The sequence below is a fragment of the Felis catus genome, chromosome F2 (assembly GCF_018350175.1).
Source record: "Felis catus isolate Fca126 chromosome F2, F.catus_Fca126_mat1.0, whole genome shotgun sequence".
NCBI classification, from domain to species: Eukaryota; Metazoa; Chordata; class Mammalia; order Carnivora; family Felidae; genus Felis; species Felis catus.
This window is the reverse complement of record NC_058385.1, coordinates 51,963,639-51,983,596: the sequence shown is the minus strand read 5'-3', so window position 1 is coordinate 51,983,596 and position 19,958 is coordinate 51,963,639. Positions and strand designations below refer to the sequence as shown.

At 40.6% G+C, this 19,958-nt stretch overlaps 2 long non-coding RNA genes across 3 annotated transcripts in view; one reads left to right on the top strand and one right to left on the bottom strand.

Moving 5' to 3' along the window:
• LOC123383096 overlaps positions 1 to 16,364 on the top strand; it is a 25,909-nt gene extending 9,545 nt beyond the window's left edge. Inside the window, exons 3-4 of the long non-coding RNA XR_006592459.1 lie at positions 15,097 to 15,233; positions 15,619 to 16,364. This is a non-coding gene — a long non-coding RNA (uncharacterized LOC123383096). The remainder of the gene's footprint in view (positions 1 to 15,096; positions 15,234 to 15,618) is intronic.
• LOC123383097 overlaps positions 1 to 19,938 on the bottom strand; it is a 24,959-nt gene extending 5,021 nt beyond the window's left edge. The window contains exons 1-3 of one of the 2 annotated variants that reach the window (XR_006592461.1): positions 19,471 to 19,938; positions 17,138 to 17,310; positions 2,811 to 2,869 (exon numbers count right to left, since the gene is read on the bottom strand). This is a non-coding gene — a long non-coding RNA (uncharacterized LOC123383097). Of the gene's footprint in view, positions 1 to 2,810; positions 2,870 to 7,737; positions 9,423 to 17,137; positions 17,311 to 19,470 lie in introns of those variants that run through there. The other variant, XR_006592460.1, reaches the window with a different exon arrangement.
• Between the last annotated feature and the right edge of the window lie 20 nt (positions 19,939 to 19,958).

The window sequence follows — 19,958 nt, the reverse complement described above, 5'->3', positions numbered from 1 at the left end:
ACCTGAATTGTTTAACCTGGTCATATCATCACTGTGGCAGAAAGACAAGGGTGGTTCATTTCTCGATATTTCAAACTTCAGTTACTCATCCTCCCTCACTTAAAGAAAAACAAGTCATAGAGGTCTCCCTAACTCACTTCAGACAGTGTCTTTGTTTGTTTGTCTTCCAGTGAAGACCAAAAACTCTTTATTCCTGTGTGTTTGAGGCCGGCTTATAACTAGCAAGATTTGCAGCTAGGTAGCCAAACCCTGTCATCCTCCCAGCAGCCACTGGGATAGTAGTTCTGCTTTCCCCAGATTAATGCTTTAAGACAGAGGTAGAGGCATCACTGTTTTTCTATCTCCCTTTCCTTCCTCGGCAAGAGTAGTTCAGAAGCTCCATCAAGGTTCTTGGATTTCCAAATATCAGATCCCATAAAGAGGCTTTCCAGGTTGGAGCTTTACAGAGCCGAGGCAGATTAGTTTACATTTTTAGAGTTTGAGAGGAAGATGGAATGAAACAATGCAACAGAAAGAAGACATATCACGATCCTTTTTAAGACAGCTACTGGCCCCTTGAATCACTGGAACTTCCAGAAGCATCATAGTCATGTGTTAAACAGCCTTATGTGTGGGTGATGCTCAAAATATTGAATCCCTGGGACGACTTTCTGAGTCTTGAATTAAAGCTGGGTGTTGAAGGTCCTACTCTGTGCCAAGTGTTAACCCTATAGTTTCCTGACTCGGGGCGTCTAGAGGTTGCTGGGGCGGAGGTGGGGAGTTGGGCACAAGTGCCTTTTGCATGAGGATCTAAACATTCCAGTGGCTGTGCTAGCGGCATCTGTGAACACCTGCATCTTGTTATTCCTGTTTACAGGATGGACCTTTCTCCAAAAGGTCTAGGACAAGACACAATAGAAATCAAATATGGTATGACCTTGATTTTGTACCTTTGCTGTGTTTCTTATGCAATTATGTAGTTAATCTCATTGTCTTAAGTTTTCCTTGTGTGAAATAATTTTTCCCACCTTCAGTCAAGACATCACGAAAACATAGAGATTGTGAAGGCTTTCTGAAGGAAAATCTGTCATCTAAAGATGTCTTTTCTACTCTACAGTATTGTCTTTGAAAGATCCTTAAAGAATTTTTGTCATGTAACTTCTCTCACACAGTCATTAAAAACGCACATACTAACTTAGCTGGCTGGATCAGATTTGAAAGTTATAACTATCATCCCTCTCTTCCTCATTATTATTAGTGTAGTGTGTTGGTATTATTTAGATAACGTTCTAAAGGAAAGTTTATGCTCACTCTTTTTTACTGTCCCTAAGTCAAATATTTTTGAATGGGTCAAAAATACACTCTACGTGTGTGTGTGTGTGTGTGTGTGTGTGTGTGTGTGTGTCTACTAAAATAAAAAAAAAATCTTTCATGATGTTGGCAGTTTAGGGCTAGAGTATATTAGAAATCCAGGGACTTCCAATACAAGAACATTAATAAATATTTATATATAGGCAGATACCTGTATATTAACTGAGACATGACTTGCAAACATGAAGACTGTCATATTAAGTTGACTAATGGACAAGAAAGATATAGACTCTATCCTATTATCATGAATGTCTGAGGACGTGGTACAATTTTCACAGCGAGGCTGCCTCGTCAGCAGGCTGAAGTGAGAATAACGCATTTGCATTAGCACCAAAACGGAAACCTTCAGCTGCTTAAGGAATGAAAAGTAAAACAGGTACTGAAGGAGATAAACCTGTTCCTCTGTCTCATCACTCGGTGGCTTAGAAAGGCTTCTGAGGGAAGAAGAAGTTGTGGGGATTTTGTCGCATATAGAGGAGGATGTCTGATGGAAGTTCAGTTATAGGGTAATCTCATCTGGGGAAGTTGCCAAAACCCAAGTGTGGGTGACTCCCACAGAGGGCAGCATAAAGCCCTCCTGAACGCACGCTGCGCTTTCAAAGAGCAGGAGGACAGGTAGACGCTAGCCGCAAGTCCCCTGAAAGGGCATTATAACTGAAAATATCTAAACAGCACTTTCAATACAGTATACAGAATCCTTTCAAGAAGGTAACAGAGGCATTGACAAAGAGTGACAGGGATACTCAGCAAGTAAGCGCTGGGAATGGCACTGCACATGTTTTACGTAGGGGCTAAAAAAAATGAAGTGAAGGGTAGAAGTCATCTCCCTTTCTAACTTGACCATCATGACCATGCTGCCTGCCTCTCAGAGACCTGTTATTGCTTCTGCCTTGTTTACATCCGTGGGGGATGGCGTGGAATCGAAAGTTAACATTTTGCAAGTCCCAAAACAGAGTTTCTGCCAAAGAGGAAAAGAATGGACGGTTTATTGATCGGCAGGTGAGGAGGGGTGGACACAGGAGGAAGAAGCAGTGTTGAAATCTACATGAAGAAATGTTTTTTTTATGGACAACTGGGTGGTTCAGTCGATTAAGCATCTGACTTTGGCTCAAATCAGGATCTCACAGTTGGTGAGCTTCAGTCCCGTGTCAGGGTCTCCACTGTCAGCACAGAGTCCACTTCAGATCCTCTGTCCCCCTTCTCTCTGTCTGCCCCTACCCCACTCTCATGCAGCCTCCCTCTCACTCTCTCTCTCTCTCTCTCTCTGTCCCTCTGTCCCTACCCCACTCTCATGCAGCCTCTCTCTCTCAAAAATAAAATAAACATAAAAAAAGAAAAAATAAATATTCTTAATACAGCCCATCCTCTACCTGCACCTGTCTTGGGCCACATAGCAAACAGCCTATGGTGTTTTGAGAATCTGGGCTTGAATCAAGATGCCAGATTTCAATTCTACTTACATCGCGTATTTCCTCCACGATGTGGACAAATCATTTCTTCCACGGCTCCGCTCACCTGTCTGTAAAATGAAGATAAAGTACACATTTTTCCACTTGGAGCTGTAACCAGGAGATGCCTGGATAGAGTCTCTCAGTTGGATAAATGTAACACAAGAAGCAACAAGCGACGGAGACGCCAGAGGCATGTTAGCTGCATTTTCACTGAAGCAGATTCAAAAGACACACTTGGGATGTCCTGAAAGCCCTTATATACACAAGTTGCAACATAATTTTGTATATCCTGCTTCAGCTCCAGTTAAAGAGCAGTTTGCAAAAGGCTTTTATAATCACGTAATTCTCTGTATCGGGTATATGCTATAATAATACAATTTTGTTTTAGCACTTACCGTGGTTGAACAGGCACAGTTTTAAGTACTTTACACATATTACTCATTTATCTGCCCAATAACTCCCTGGTTAGTACGATCTTTATCCCCTCTTTATATTTAGGTAAACAAGAGAATGGATACATAAATTGCCCTGGATATACTGGTTTTCTATGGATGTGTAACAAATCACCACAAACTTAACAACTTCAGATAATACACATTCATTAAGTCCCAGTTTCTGTCAGTCAAGAGCCCAGGCATGTCTTTTTTTTTTTTTTTTAATTTTTTTAACATTTCATTTTATTTTATGAGACAGAGACAGAGCAGGAGCAGGGGAGGGGCAGACACAGAATCCGAAGCAGGCTCCAGGCTCTGAGCTGTCAGCACAGAGCCGGACACGGGGCTCAAACTCACAAACTGCGAGATCATGACCTGAGCCTGAGTCAGTCACTCAACCGACTGAGCCACCCAGGCGCCCCAAGAGTCTAGGCATGTCTTACTGTGCTTTGCTCGGAGCTTCCTTGTGGGGCCGTGGTGAAGGTGTCCGCTGGCCTGCTTTCCCATCCCGAGGCTCAGCTGTTTCCAAGCTCATTCAGGTGGTTGACAGAAACCATCTCCTTGCAGCTGCATGACAGAGACCCTCCCTTTGGCTGGCTATTGGCTGGAGGCCAACCTTAGGCCCTAGAGGCCACCTGAGATTCCTTGTTGTGTGACTTTCCTAAATAGTTACTTATATCATCAACCCTACACGGAGAGCCTCTCACCTCAGGGAAGGTTCCATCTCTCCTTTAAGGGCTATTCACCCAACAGCTGTGCACTTTTAACTCAAAATCAACCAATGCGAGACGTTAGTTCTTGCTGCAAAATCCCTTCACCTGTGCCATATTCTACCGGCTGGAGGTCAGCCACACGTCCCACTCATACTCAAGGGGGAAGGGGTCACACAAAGGTGTGAGTAGGAGGTGGGAAACATCGGGGTCACCCCAGGGTCTGTCTGACACACTAGAGCGGTGCTTCTCAAACTTTAATGCACATATAAATCATCTGGCAATCTTGTTAAACGCAGATTCTGACTGAGTAGGGCTGGGGTGGGATGAGGGTCTGCACTTCCAAGCTCCTAGGTGACGCTTGTGCTCCTGGCTGGTCTAGGTGATGAAGTTTTGGGGTGATCGTGGGGTGGTCTGGAACCGAAGGCCAAGAAAGAATTTTTGAAAACGTCTTTGGTGCAAAAATGTGGTTTTAGTAAAGCGCAGGGACAGGACCCATGTGCAGGAAGAGCTGCTCTGAGGCCATGACGGGTAACGTGTATACTCTCAGGCTGGGAGGGGGTCAGCGATAGAGTAAGTTGCTAAGGTATTTTGGAAGCAAGGTTTCCAGGACCTTGAGGGGCAAGCTGTTGCCAGGGAAAAGCCACTTATTATCCTTCAATAAAACCTCAGTCATGAGACCCTTCAGATGTATATCGGGATGTGGGGGGGGGGGGGGGGCGGGGGCGCATAAGCTTGGAGCATAATTGCCAGCATATATCTTGGGGCAGTTGAGATGAAGGAAGTAGACTTCCAGGATCCTCGAGGCTGGGATAATGTTGAGCCCAGGTTCTCTTTTGCCCCTTGGAAAGTGTCCTAATCGAGCCAGCTGAGCTCCCAGAGGGAGGTCACTCTGCTGGTTTCAAGGACTTGTCAATGGACTGTAGACAGTAAGGGAATTTAATTTTTCATTTGCCTTAGTTTCCCACATTACCATAGCAAGCACTAAACCCCTTCCCTTTGTTCCTGGGTAGCCAGGAGTGTCCGAGGACTATCACACATGTTCCACCTTGCCAGCCTGTATTTTGTCCTCAGCTTGCCCCCCACTCTCTCATCATAGGGACCACAAGGGCCCCATAAAGCTGGGGTAGGAACCAGCAGTTTGGGTTCCTGGCCCCCTGCTCTTAACCATTCACTCTACTTACACTCCCAGGACTGCACTAAGGTTGTTATCCACAATGGTTCTAGTTTTATTTCTGTTCCATATTCATCCTGGGAACCCTAAGCTATCCAATGTAGTTGACATCTCATTGCCTCTTTTTTGTATTTGTGTGGTTTACAGAACAAAACTTTACACGGGCAGCCTGACCTTCAAGTCAAAGCTTCAGGAACTCTCTAGCTGGTCCAAATGTCCTCCAGCCCCTTCTTCAGGCAGGTGCCCTGGCTGAGGGTGACAGCCCTGGGGAGCGAATTGGCCTGCTCTGGGGGGTTCCATGTTTTGCCCCTGAGGAGTGTTGGATGAGTATTACTATGGATTCTTGACGATCACCCACTCTCTCTAAATAGGAGAGGATTCATTTGTTTCATAAATTGGACCTCCATAGACATTTTCATCTGACTGAAGTGTTTTACCGGAGAAGCCTTTTCCTTCTAAGGAAAGGAAAGGAAGGACAGGTTTTAAATATTCCTTGCTTTTGAAAAGAATTTACTTTAAAGAAGACAGGATTTAAAACATCTCCTTAACTACAAATAACTCTCCCTGGACCTTGTAGGGGGGAATCTTTCTCTTGAAGAGAGTAAAGAAAACTTGAATGAAACCTTCTCTTTTAGTAATCTCTCCCAGACAGGAAACTCGTATCTACCTTCTTTTAAAAATGCTGCTGAGATCTTTACAACTTAAATTTAGCTCTCAGGCACCCTCTCCTTTCTCTCTGTGGGATACAAGTGGTGTTAAATGACAGAAAGATGTTAAACAAGATACCTCCCCACACAGCTTCTTTTGACTCTTTAAGTGCCAAACTCTACTTAAAAAAAAAAAAAAAATGAAGATAAGCCTGTCAGAAGGCTCTGAAATTAACATAACTCAGACCTCCTGCCAGTATCCTAAAACTTAAAATAGTGAATTACCAATTGTCTGCCAGTTAGCTGCAAGGCTTCCAAAGCATAGCCAGGGCTCCAAGATTGGAGCAGACCTCCAACACTTACCTTGGCACTGGGAAAAGGAAGGCAGAAGGACCAAGATAAACGCTTCCTTGTAAAACTGCACATTGCAAAGCTGAAATCCTACCACAGATGCTAACCACAATGCGGTCATCTCTTCCCACGTTTTTGAGCCGTGATCATAGCTCTACATCCGTGTCCCATTTAATCTTCACAATGATCTTGTCAAATGCATATTTACACTTCCCCCTTGGATAGGGAACTCAGGCACAGAGAAGTTAAGTAACACACCCAAGGTCACACAGCTAGCTGGTGGCTGGACCGAACTTGATCCAAAGTCAGGCTACTAATACAAACAGAGAAGAGAAAAGCACAATAGGATGCTAAAGGAAAGTATGAGAACACCATGAGAGAAGACTGGAGTGGTTCAATGGTGGCTGCCCAAAAGATATGTCCACATCCTAGCCCCTGGAATTTGTGAAGATGACATCATTTTTATTTTGATTTATTTTTTAACGTTTATTTATTTTGAGAGAGAGAGAAAGAGCTCGAGCGGGGGGAGGGGGAGCAGAGAGAGAGAGCAGGGAGAGAGAATCCTAAGCAGGTTCCAGCACTGCCAGTGCAGAGCCCGATGCAGGGTTCAGACTCACAAACTGTGAGATCATGACCTGAGCTGAAATCAAGAGTTGGACGCTTAATTGACCGAGCCACCCAGGCACCCCTATGACATCATTTTCAAAAGGGTGTTGTAGATGTAATCAATTTGAGGATCTCAAGATCCTCCTGCATCATCTGCGAGGGCCCCAACTAAACCCAATGACAATCCTTACATAAGACAAAAGCAAAGGAAGATTTGACACAGACAGAAGAGGAAAAGACACAGACACAAAGGAGATGGCCACATAAACACAGAGGCAGAGACTAGAGTGGTACTGTCACAGCCACCAGAAGCTGATAGAGACGAGAAAGGATCATCCCCTGCCACGTCGGTGGAAATTTGTTACAGCAGTCCTTGCATAACATTACTAAAACAAAACAAAACAACAACAACGACAAAACCCTTAGGTTAACAAGGTATGGAGTCCCCTGTAATTTTCCTGTGTGCCTGAATCTTTGACTGGATTAGAAACCCTAAGAGGGCACAGACACAATCTCATTTGTCTCTGTACCTCTAGCATTCATGATATTTATGTGCAGCTGAATGAATGTTTATTGAATTGAGCCACGGAAATAGCTGGAAGTCTGGCAGGTGATGCTGTGGAGGTTGTGAGCCGGGAACAATCTGAGAGTGGGCAGGGGGACTGTGGCCAGCCAGTCCCCTGTAAAAGGACCAGACCAGACTGTAATGGTGCGTGTGGCTCTTCTGCAGAACTGAGAAGAATCAGGAGTCCTGTCCTCATTTGGGGGATATAGATGTGACCCTGGGGAAATTCAGTGCTACGAAATATTTTCAGCCCTTGTCATGGCAAAACGTAGTCACAGACATGGAGACCGATTCCTATAAATTCTGAAATGGAGAAAATAGGAACAAATTTGAGGCCCTCCTACTATTCATTCTTTTGTTGATTTATTTTTAATTTTTAAGTAAATTCATTATTAAAAAACACAAGGGTATGCAGCGACATCCCCCTCCCCCATCACCCATTGACTCACCGACCAAATGCTTGTTGAGTGCCTGATACGTGCAGTGTTCTCGGTGCTTGGGGCACATCAGTAAATAAAGCAGGAAAAACGACAGTCTTCATGGCCTTCACGTCCTACTGCACTGAGAAGTTGAGGCACACCTCCCTGGGAAGGCCAGACTTAAGCAAAGACAAAGTAAGGCACTTTCCCCTGCCACATACGTTATTACATTTTCTGAAAGCTTCTAGAGTTTCTTTGTGGCTATGGCAGCAAATGTAAACACATATTCTTATTTTCTCTCTCTCTTTTTTTTTGAAAACCAAAGACAGTGTATTATACTGTATCTTGCTTTTTTAAATGTATCTTGGAGCTTTTTATCAGACAATTTTCTTGACCGGAAAGTTTCCCTATTTACTCATTTTTGTACTACAGACTAGAATATCCCTATTTGTGTGGATACAATAATGTATTTGTTTCCTTATGATGGACGTTTAGGTTGTTTTTGATCCTTCACTCTTCTGAAAAATGCAGTAATGCATAACTTTGTACATGTATCATTTACTCTCTTGGATAATTTCCCAGAAGAGGAATTTCTGGGTCAAAGCTATATGAATGAGTGATTCTAACAAATATTGCCAACTGCCCTCCATGGGGGTTTTTCTGAAATTTACTCCCCGACAGCAGTGAACGAGAGTGCTTGTTTTCCACACGTGGCCAATAGAGTGTGATATAAAATGTTTGTTTACTTGTAAGTATTCTGGCCATTGCAATGGGCAAAAAAGTGATACTGCCATGTAATTTTAAATTTTCATTCATGTCTTATTAGGAACCATTTGCTTTTCTTTTCCAATGAACTCTTTGTTCATATTTTTGCCCAATTTCCTACTGGGAAGATGTCCTGTTTCTCATTGATTTCTGTGTGCTTTTTATATACTAAGGAGATTATTCTGTTTTAAGAGTTGCAAATATCTCTTCCTGTATATTTTCTTTTGGCTTTATCTATAGTTGTTTCCCCTTTCTGCATATATATTTTTCCTTGTATAATTTTTTTATGTATTAACTTTATTAATATGGCCTCTGGATTTTGAGTGACATTTAAAAAGACGATCCTCACCACAGATTTATAAAAGAATAGTCTCATTTTCTTCTGGTATCGTTTCATTTTTTTACATTTAAATCTTTGATCTATTTAGAATATGTTCAGGTGCACAGTGTGAAAGATGAATCCAATTTTTTCCCTGGCTGGCCCCATACTTGTCCATCACCATTTTCTGATCATCTCCCCTACTGATCGAATGCCCCTATCATGTATTAACTTCTTACATGTAGTGGGTTTATTTTCTTTCCTGCTCTGGTGGTTCTATTTCTCAATTCATATATCAATATAATATGGTTTAATAATTGAAGTCTCCCTTTTTTTAGTGTTTTCCTGTTCATTCTTGATTGTTTAATTTTCATATGATCTATAGAACTAGCTCATCTTATTCTAAGGAGAGAAAAAAATGAAGTTTTTGGAATTGAGCTGACTTTATCATAGAAATTATGTAAAGTCCTCCTACCTAAGATTGTGTGTGTTTTTCTGTATTTTATTTTATTTTTAAAGTTTTACTTAAATTCCAGTTAGGTAACATACAGTGTAATATGAGTTTCAGGTGTACAATATAGTGATTCAACACTTCCATACATCGCCCAGTGTTCAGCAGAGCAAGGACCCTCCTGCCCCGTCACCTATTACCCACCCCCCCACCCCCACTCCTCCAATAACCATCAGTTTATTCTCTATGGTTAAGAGTCTGTTTCTTGGTTTGCCTCTCTCTTTTTTTTCCCTTTGCTTCTTTGTTTTGTTTCTCACATTCCTCATATGAGTGAAATTGTATAGTGTTTGTCTTCATCTTGCTTTGCTTAGCATAATAGTCTCTAGCTGCATCTTTGTCCTTGTAAATGGCAAGATTTCATTATTCTTTATGTTTTCATTATTTTTTATGTTTGCGCAAATGACATATCCAGTTATGGTTTTATCTTTTTCTTATTTGGTTGTATTTTGCGTCTTTCAGGAGTACTTTGAGGTATACAGTTTTTGCATATTTATTAGTAAGTTTATTCATAAATATTTTAATGTTTATTTTTTGAGAGAGAGAGAGACAGAGTGCAAGTTGGGGAGGGGCAGAGAGAGGGAGACACAGAATCTAAAGCAGGCTCCAGGCTGTGAGCTGTCAGCACAGAACCCAACACAGGGCTTGAACTCACAAACCATGAGATCATGACCATATTGGGCACTCAACTGACTGAGCTCACAGGCGTCCCTATTGTTATTATAAATGGTTAATTTCATTATATCTTTAGATGATTTTGTTAAATATATGAATGATATTCATTTCTGCATAGTAATTATCTACTCCACCATCCAACTGAATTCGTATTCATCTTAAAACATTTTGATTCTTGTATTTTCCTAGTACACATTCATATTCTTTGTAAATAATGATAGATTTATGTTTTCCACTTCCATTTTTCTATCTCTAGTATCTTTTTTAAGGTAACACATTTCTGAATTTGTTTCTTTTTAATTTCTTCCTTTTTTATTTTTAATGTATATTTTTAATTTAAATCCAAGTTAGTTAATATACAGTGTTACCTCTAGTATCTTTTTCAAAACTTTTTTGTCTTTGATAAGTGTCTTTCCACCTCTCCATGAATTTTTTTGTATCTTCTTCGTACTCTCCCTTCTTCTTCATAGAGATTTCTTTGTCTTTAAAGTTATGGCTAAATATTCACATTTTCCACCTGTTTTGTGGCAACATTTTTTTTCTAGTGAATCTTCTTTGTTGGTAGGTTTACTGTCCTTTTCCACATGTTTTTCTTAAAGTGTGTTTAGACTGATATCATGCCCATTTAAAACTTTTTTTTACATCATTCAATGAGTTGAAGTATTCTGAACGAAGCATTTAAAAAAGCTCCTATGAGGAGGCAGGAGAGACTAGAGTAGCTTTCCAGCTTTCAAACCCTAAGAACCTTCTGTTGCTACCGTAGAGATCAACTGTCCTGCGAACACAGTACGCCCATGTAATTCTCTGTGCAGCCTTACTACCTCTGCCTCTTTATTTATTTTTATTTTTTTAACGTTTTTTTTTTATTTATTTTTGAGACAGAGAGAGACAGAGCATGAACAGGGGAGGGTCAGCAAGAGGGAGACACAGAATCCGAAACAGGCTCCAGGCTCTGAGCTGTCAGCACAGAGCCCACCGCGGGCCGGAACTCACAGACCGTGAGATCATGACCCAAGCTGAAGTCGGCCGCTCAACCAACTGAGCCACCCAGGCGCCCCACCTCTGCCTCTTTAAATCCATTGCTTTTCAAAGTTGAAGTTCAGGAGGATTTTTTTTTCTTTCCCATTTCTGACACCAGATTTTCCCACTCATTATAGCTAGCAAATCATGCAGCATTTTTACTAGAGGGTGAACCCCTTCCTTTCAGAAAATATGTTTTTGCAAGACCATTCTTCAACCTACCTTCTAAGAAGCATCCTGTTGACTTCCTGCTAGTTGGATTTTAACCAGTCTCAGCTAGTTTAGCAGTCCTTACACAAATGTCAGAGTCTGCAGATGATCTGTGTCCTATTTAACTGAAGATAGAGTTTGAGGGTTATTTTTTTTTTAATTTTATTTTGTTTTATTTATTTATTTATTTATTTATTTATTTAAATTTACCTGTTGGTTTTAGATGACTTACAGGAGAAGTGGCGGGGATCTGGTATATGAAGTCATGTTCAAGAGGTTTTCTCAGCATTTTTTCCCTTCAAAATAATAGCTCTTCCTTGAAACTTTCTAGCACAAAGTTTCAGGATTGGAAGTATTTTGTATGAAAAATGCATGTCTACGGACGAGCTGAATGAGTGTGGTATTATGATTACCTATTTCCTTTGGTTTCCTAAACCTTCACTTTTTGCCAAGACTCTCTCTCTCTTTCCGTCAACACATACACATATTTACAGACACACACACACACACACACACACAGCACACAGAAGAGGACATATACAAGATTATCAATGATATAGAAAGTTTAAATAAGTGAAAACCAAAACTTTCCCTTGGATTTGGTAATGAGGAATTCCTCTGTGACCCTGAATAAATTGAGTTTGTGGCCAGAAACCAGAATTGTGAGTTAAAGTAATTGAGATGTGAACAAAAGATCATAAATTAAGACTACTTTTTAAATACACATTTTTCCCTCTTCATTGAAATATAATTGACATAGTGAAAGTTAAAGGTGTACAAGCTACTGGTTTGACACACTTATATACTGCAAAATTATTACCATCATAGAGTTAGCTAACACCTCTATCAGGTCACATAAAGACACATGGCTATTAAGGAAGGGAAAGTTTTCCAGGGTCAAATAGAAAGAGCTAAGAAACTATATTTAGACCTCCTTAAGAAGCTTGTTTAGAGGATGGTGTCACAAGATTGTGAAGTCCTGTCCTTTAAGGTGGGGGTGGAAAGCAAGAAGTAGGAACATAATTTGTATTACAGCACAGTTATTAACAGCTCTGACTCTTAAGTCAGAGGGCCTGGATTTGATCCTGTTATAGCTCTTGTTAGCTCTGTGACTTGGTACAACTTAGTCTCCATGACCCAAAGTGATGCCCTAATCTATATGAGTCCAGATCTTTCTCATGAGCTCCGTTCCCTACCTTCTGGATAACTTTGGGTGTCCTGCAGGATCTCCAACGTATCCAAAATTTAATCTACTATTTGTCCAATCCCCAAGCTTATTATCTCTGTATTTCCATTCTTAGTGAATGAAAGCATGTATGTAGAAACCCAAGCCAGAATGCTCATGTTTATCTAAATGCCTTCATTTCTTTCACACCTAACTTCTCATTGTGACCAATTGTATCAATTCTCATTGCATTAATTCTACCTCCCAATTTCACCTATAGTACTTACCTCCTGCCCAACTTTACTGCTGCCATCTTGGAGTAGGTTTCAATCATCTCTTACCTACACTATTGCTCTCATATGGCCTCCACTCAGCTCCCTTGTACCTGGCCTTGAGCCAGAAATCCCCAGTTCAGATTTGTGGATCAGGGACCCAGGTAAGGGGGAGGGGAGACAGTTGGCAGAAGAGAAAGTGGAAGCAGTTGTCCATTGGCTGGAATTTGGCACAATCACATAGTAACCAGATTGGGTGGGTGGGGGCACCTCTCCACACTCCCACTTCTAATGGTCAAAACAATCCTGGTCTGCCTAATTTGGAATTAGTGAGACATGTTGACTGAAATTTCTGTATTAGAAGGGCCTAAGTAGTATAGGAAAGAGGACACAGAACTTTCAGAGACATTCCCACCCCACTCCCCCAGAAGATCCTGCTTTTGTGGTGGGGAACTTCCTCTGGATAAAGGAAGAAAATACCCGAGTCTCTACTCTTGCCCATACACCATGCTTGAATCTATCCTTCATACCACCAACAAAGTGAATTTATGAACAATTTTAATCTTGCCATTCTGAAGATCAAATTTTACAATATTAGGATAAAACCTACATTTCTTATCAGGGCTTTAAAGTGCCTCCACAATCTGGTCTGCCTATTTTCTTTACTAGCCTTAAACCTTACTTACCTCCTTCCTCAGTCTCCGTTGCAGAAGGATGAAATAAAAGAAGGTACTACTCCCTCTGTTCCAGGAAAGACAGCATTGCTCTTAAGAGGAGAACCTCTTTTGTTTAGAGAAAGACATTATTGTGTCTCTGGATTATGCAGAGACAGTGGCACCGAGCTTGGTGAGAAATAAGAAGGTCTGGGAAATAGTGCTGAAATCCCACAGCACGTGCAAGCTTGGAAATCAGTATGACAGAAGCAGGGATTAACAATGCAGATAAGTCATAGGAGAAGCAGGCAGGGAGCTAACAAGGGGAGAGTTATAAGACTGTATAGACCATTGTGAGGATTTTGACTTTTATTCAGAGGAAAAAAATCATAGAAGGATTTTGAACAAAGTGATATGATCTTATGTTTTTAAAGGATCTGGCTAATGTTGAGAGTAGACCGGACAAGGGTGGAAGCAGGGAGACAAATTAAGAAGACAATGAAATAATCACACAGGAGGTGATGGTGGCTTGAGCTGTGAATGGTCTAGGTGGGCCAGGGTGGGAAGGTAAAGGGTGGTAAAGATGATGAGAAGTGGTCAAATTCTGGATACTTTGCAAGGTATATCCAACAGGATGTACTAGTGGGCCGGATGTGGGATATGAGCAAAGAAAAGGAGTCAAAGATTACTTCAGGTTTTCTGGCCTGAGCAACTGGTAGAAGAAAGTTGATTTTGAGCTGAAAAGAGGATACTGTGCCAAGCTCTAGTTGGAAATATTGAAATTCAATTTGTACACATTAGGATTGAGCTAATCATTAGGCACATATCCTGTGGAGATGACTACCATGTTGCTGAGTGTGCAAGCCTGGAGTACAAGGGACAGGTCAGGCTGGAGGTCTGTATTTGAGAATTGTCATCATAGAGGTGGCATTCGAAACCTTGAGATCACCAAGGAAGTGAGTATAGATTGAGCAGGGAAAAGGACCCAGGCTGAGCCTTGCACAGTCCAGTGTTAAGAAGCTGGGGAGAAGAGCAAGTACCAGCAAAAGAGATTGAGAGGCAGCAGTGGTGATGTAGAAGGAAAACCTAGAGAGTTGTTTCCAGAAGTAAAGTGAAGAAAACATATGAATGAGGATTGACTGACTATTCTAGCATGTCCAATGTAGCAGATAGAACAAGTATTTTGGAACCAATAATTGATTATTAGATTGAACACTATGGAAGTCGTTGGTGACACAAGGATAGTTTTAATAAATTGTGAAGGTAAGACCTGTGTGGATTGGGTTCAAGAGAAAACAGGAAACAGAATTAGAGATAGGCAACATACACAATTCTTCCAAGGAGTTTTACTTAGGGGGAGTGGAGAAATGGAGTGGATATGGGGTCAAGAGATTGTATTTTTTAAGGTAGAATAAATAACAAACACTGTTCAGATTTATTATAATAAGCACTTACATATTTGCTTTCTGAATTCATGTGACTACAGTTTGATAATAGGTCTTGTGACATTTGTTGTCTGAAATTTTCTTTAGTCTCCGAAAATATATGTAAAATTGTTATTGTTTACAATGTAAAGATTTATACTGCATTATTCATACTGAGGTTTGATATGTAGTCTATGAATCTAAGTTATTTATTTAGAAGATGGCATCATTATCCTCAGTAACAGTATAAATGACAGTATATGAAACTTCCATGTGGTTCTCTTATACAGTGTACTAGGCATTAGGCTGCTTCAGAGACTTCATCTTGTATAAACACAATAGCAACACAGGGGAAGTAATAATTATTGCCATTTTCAGACAAGGCAATTGAGTCTCAGAGAAGTTAATGAACTCTGCAAGGATACGGAGATTCCGAAAGAAGATCCAGAATGCAAAACCAATCTATTTGAACCCAGACCTAGGCTACTGGTCGCTGTGCCCTTAAAGTCAATATGGTGAGTGTCTGCTGGACCCACAGTACTCTGAAATCTGGAACCTTGGTTCTCATCCCTGATGGTATGTTAGATTAAGGTGGTGCCAGGACTCCACCCAAGACCTGTCTCTAGATACAGCACTTTACCATCTGTAGTTTTTAAAGCCCCACAGGTGATCCCAATGTGATTTGAGATTCTAGTGTGGTTCTCACTGATTGTAAACCACTGAGCTCTATATTCCAGGAGGTTCCAGGGAAGAGTTGAACTCAATGGCGTTATCACTACCAAATAACTGAGACCTCATCTGACCCTCATCATGCTGAGGGAAACCTTTTAGACACTGCCTTAAAAGCCTCACTATAAATTACCTTAAAATAAAACACTATAAATAAGCTTTCCCTTACAGCCTCCAGTCCCTACAAGTGACCCCGCTTGACCCTCCCATCTGAAGACTGACCCCTGCCATGGATGTGGTATTAATCCTGTCCTTCATCGAACAGAATTATTTAAGGAGCTTTAGTTTTCTAACCCCTTGACTCAACATCAAGGTATGAATAACAATAACCACGTATCAAGGACTTACATGTGCCAGGCATGGTGTTAAGTGCTTTACGTGTGTTAACTCAATCCTCACCCTGACATTATGAGGTAGATGCCCTGATAATACTCATCTTACAGATGAAGAAACGGAATCATAGAGAAACTAAATAACATGGCCTACGTCACCCTGCTAACCAGCAGAATCCAGATTTTCACTGGGTTCTGCTTGACCACAGAGTCCATATTCCTGGTCCCTCACTACTCAACATCTCCACAGGCATGCCCCGGAGCTTCCTCACTGCAAGATGGAGTTTTTCCTTCTTACCACAAATCCTCCTCTTCTCCTGTTCTTTCCCAGCTAAAATCACGTCCTCACACTCATCATTTAAATTGATATCTCTAGATCATCTTAACACCCATCACCCACAGCAATTAATTGGTCCCTATTATGTCCTTTGGAATGTTCCCCTCAGTGGCTCTCAAATCTTTCAGATCCTCGTGTGTTTCTTTTCAAGATTAGTTTACTAACTCCTGTAAAGAGTCTCCCTGTCTTTGGGGTGCCTGGGTGCCTCAGTCAGTGAAGCGTCCGACTTCAGCTCAGGTTATGATCTTGCAGTTTGTGAGTTCGAGCCCTAGGTCGGGCTCTGTGCAGACAGCTCAGAGCCTGAGCCCTGCTTTGGATTCTGTGTCTGCCCCTCCCCTGCTCATGCTCATGCTCTGTCTCTCAAAAATAAATAAACATTTTTTATTTAAAAAAAAAATTCTTCCTATCCTGTCTTATCTTTTTCAATCCAGATCCCACTTCACTGGTTCTAGATTTGATCATCTATCTCTCTGCCCCTCCCCTGCTCATGTTCTATCTCTCTGTCTCTCAAAAATAAACAAATGTTTAAAAAAAAAAGTCTTCCTATCCTGTCCTATCACTGGTTCTAGATTTCATCACTTGGTAATGCTAATTTGAGATTGCATGGGGCTTAAAATACTTCAGTGATGCAATGAGTCCCATATGATAAAACACCAATTCCTTCACAATGTAGCTCTGACTTACTTCTTCAAAGGCCTGCCCTACTGTTCCCTAGCCATTGTCCTTACCCTATAGACACTGTATATTCTTCTCTCAAACTCATAAACTGAGGGCCCATAAACAACCCCACCCCATGCTACACCACGTTGGTTCACCCAATACTAGTGTGTGTGAATGTGTGCATGTGTGTGTGTGTGTCTTGACAGTTACCATTTAAAGAATTGGTAGTTCATGTTCATGAAGTTCATGTTCATAAAGAAGTTCATGTAAAAATCCACATTTCCTACTTCTCTTGAAACATTACTTCACCAGTTGCTCATAGGTCTCACCACCCCACGTTGTACCCCCAAACCCAACTCACCTCACACATTTGAGTGACCTGTATGACCCTGCAGGCATCTGAGTTTGTGATCTCTACTCCGGACTGTTAGAAGGTCTCTACATGTACCGTGTATCTTCATGCCTCTGTAATTTTGTTCACATTGTTTCTTCAGATCAGAGTACCCTTTCTCCACCTGGTAAGGTTCTCTTTATCTTTGAAAAAAAACAGATAAAGGATCACCATTTCCGTGAAGTTCTTCCAATAAAAGCGGTCACCCTTTGCTCAATGATCATTCCATTAAGCTTTATTTATATTTCTAATATAGCTCTCCCCAAACTTTTAAAACAGTTGTATATATGTGTTCTCCTGGCTAGATTGGGAAACCTAGATAGTAAGCTCTGTCTTGTTCAGCTTTCTACCCTCACCCACATTGTCTACCATCATGCTTTGCCCATTATATACCTTCCATGAACACTGAGTAAATTCACTTGAAATCAGAAGCTCTTTTTTGTTCTGTATTCAAGTCTTTTTATTCCTATTTTTGTGAAACTGAATGATTAAAGGACTTAGTAGTTTATGTATAAAGGATCAATGAAATTATTGTTTCATAAAAGCTTTCAGCAAATGTAAGTTTCTGAAGTCTTGAGTAAAAGTACACAGATGATTATGAGAGTTGGTCCTACCTGACTCCTAAGTGCATAATGCAAAGAAGTATATAAATACAACTCCCTTCCCTCCCTAGGATTGCCCATAAGAATCAAGTAAAAACGAATATAGTTTCAAAACACTTTCACACTGATGACACATTTCTTAGGTGGTAATTACTTCATTAATCACCTCCCAACCTTCACTTACAGTTTCTAATCTCATGTTTTCATAGGAAGCTCACATTGTAAACTGCTTTTTCTACTATATCTTTATCTTTGAGACTCTATCTCCATTTCTTTTGCACTTTCTATTACAATAGAAGAATACTGAACTCCTAAGAATTTAGATCTAGGTTGAGAAAGAAGATAGAACATTTCTTATAAAATGCACACTAGGTAGCATACAGAACTTGCTCTAGGGAAGGAATGCCCAAAGTAGACATAAGAAGGAAACAAAAATTTTACACTCTCTTCTGGAGATGTAGGAATGAAGAGCCACAGGCCGCAATTGCCGAAGTGAGATCTCAGAAAGAATGACCAGATTCTGTTGGGAGCTGCCTCTGTTTTTTGCCAAGACCATCTGCTGACAGCCCCAAGCCCCAGGCAGTGGACCGCAAAGCCTGTTAATATTGAAACTCCAATAACATTTTACTGTCTCCACTTTGTCTCCTTCTATCAGAATTGAACGTGGAGCAAGTGTGCACAGAGGAGCAGAAAAACTCCCTGGACAGTTGTAAATTAGCCTGATCCTGGGCTAAGCTCATGGGCATCTCTAAAGAACCCCATTTCTTCCCAAGGGCATTCCAAGTGGGGTGAAAGGAATCTAACGGGAACCAAACAGTCTGCAGTGTATCTACATTCCGGGAAAGTATGCCAGAAATTTCAGACTCAGATTTAAATCTTGATTTGTAATAGTCTTCTTTCCTTGTGATCCAATTTCCTCTTAATCAAGAAAGATTTTGTCTCCGTTAACCTTATCAGATGCTGTTGAACTCTGAGTACACATCTGACAGATTTCTAGGTAGAGTATTAAATCATCTCCCAAATTGTTTTAATCTTAGGAGGTAAATGACCTACATGATGAAAAACTGACATCAACATATTTTTTTTTAAATAAATTTGTCTCACCATTAGAATTAACTGACTTTCATGCCCTTTTTTATGCTCTTAGACAGCAATTCTCAATCAATATTGATTAGAGGAAAGGATACAGTTCCGAAGTCTATAGACTATTGTATGAGAAAAAATTCAATTTGTCTTACTTTAAGAAATTATTCAGTGCTGAGTTCTGAGCATTTTATCTGGTTTAGTATACTTCATATCTGGTTCTTTTTCTCTCCAAATGACCTATCTATCTAGTCCTTTTTTAAAAACTGTATTTCAATCTTTGTTCCGAGAATCGAATGCATGGCTTTTTCTATATCAACCTAAAGGAAGGGTATGTTATTAAAAACAAAAGGTCATGCGGGGTTTGCTTCTGATAGCGTTCACTTATTTTGTCTTTAAATGATCTTTTTTGAAACAAAATATTTTTCAACATATTTGAAAAGATTTTTTGTAATAATAATTTCCGAAAGTCAGTGTGTGTGTGTAGGTCTTAATTTAAAGCTTAAAAAAAAAAAAATTGGACCAAAAATTTGACCATCGTCTTATATATCAATATGACCTGTCTATACAACAATTCAAGCTTGGGACTGGAAAACCCGCCCTTTGTCTCCCCCTTACCTGGGCCTCGGTTTTCTCATCTGGAAAATGAAGGTTGGAGGAGGTGATTCTAAGGTCTGTATCAAATAGAGATGAAGACAATAGAAAAAGGTAATAGGATCTTTGATAACTAGAGTAAAAAGCACAAGTTTTAAATCAGACAGATCTTGGTTTGAATCGCGGATATTATTAGCTGTAGGAAGTGAGATTTCAGTGTACTCCTCTATAAAATGGGACTAATCAAGAGCCCTTTTGAGATTTAAATGAGAACAAGCCAATAATATTCCTAGAACAATTTGTGCACATATTTTACGCCGCTATAAATGGTAGGACCATATTTTAAGGTCAAGAAGAACATAGGGCTGAGTACATGATCAAATCTAGTCATTTCCACTCTGGCACTTGAGAAGAAAGGGAGTGTGTATCACTGTCCTTTACCAGCAGAGACGTCCGTCTGCCGTGATGAAACTGGAGACGTCAGGGTTTAAAAAAAGCACACCATCGCGGGG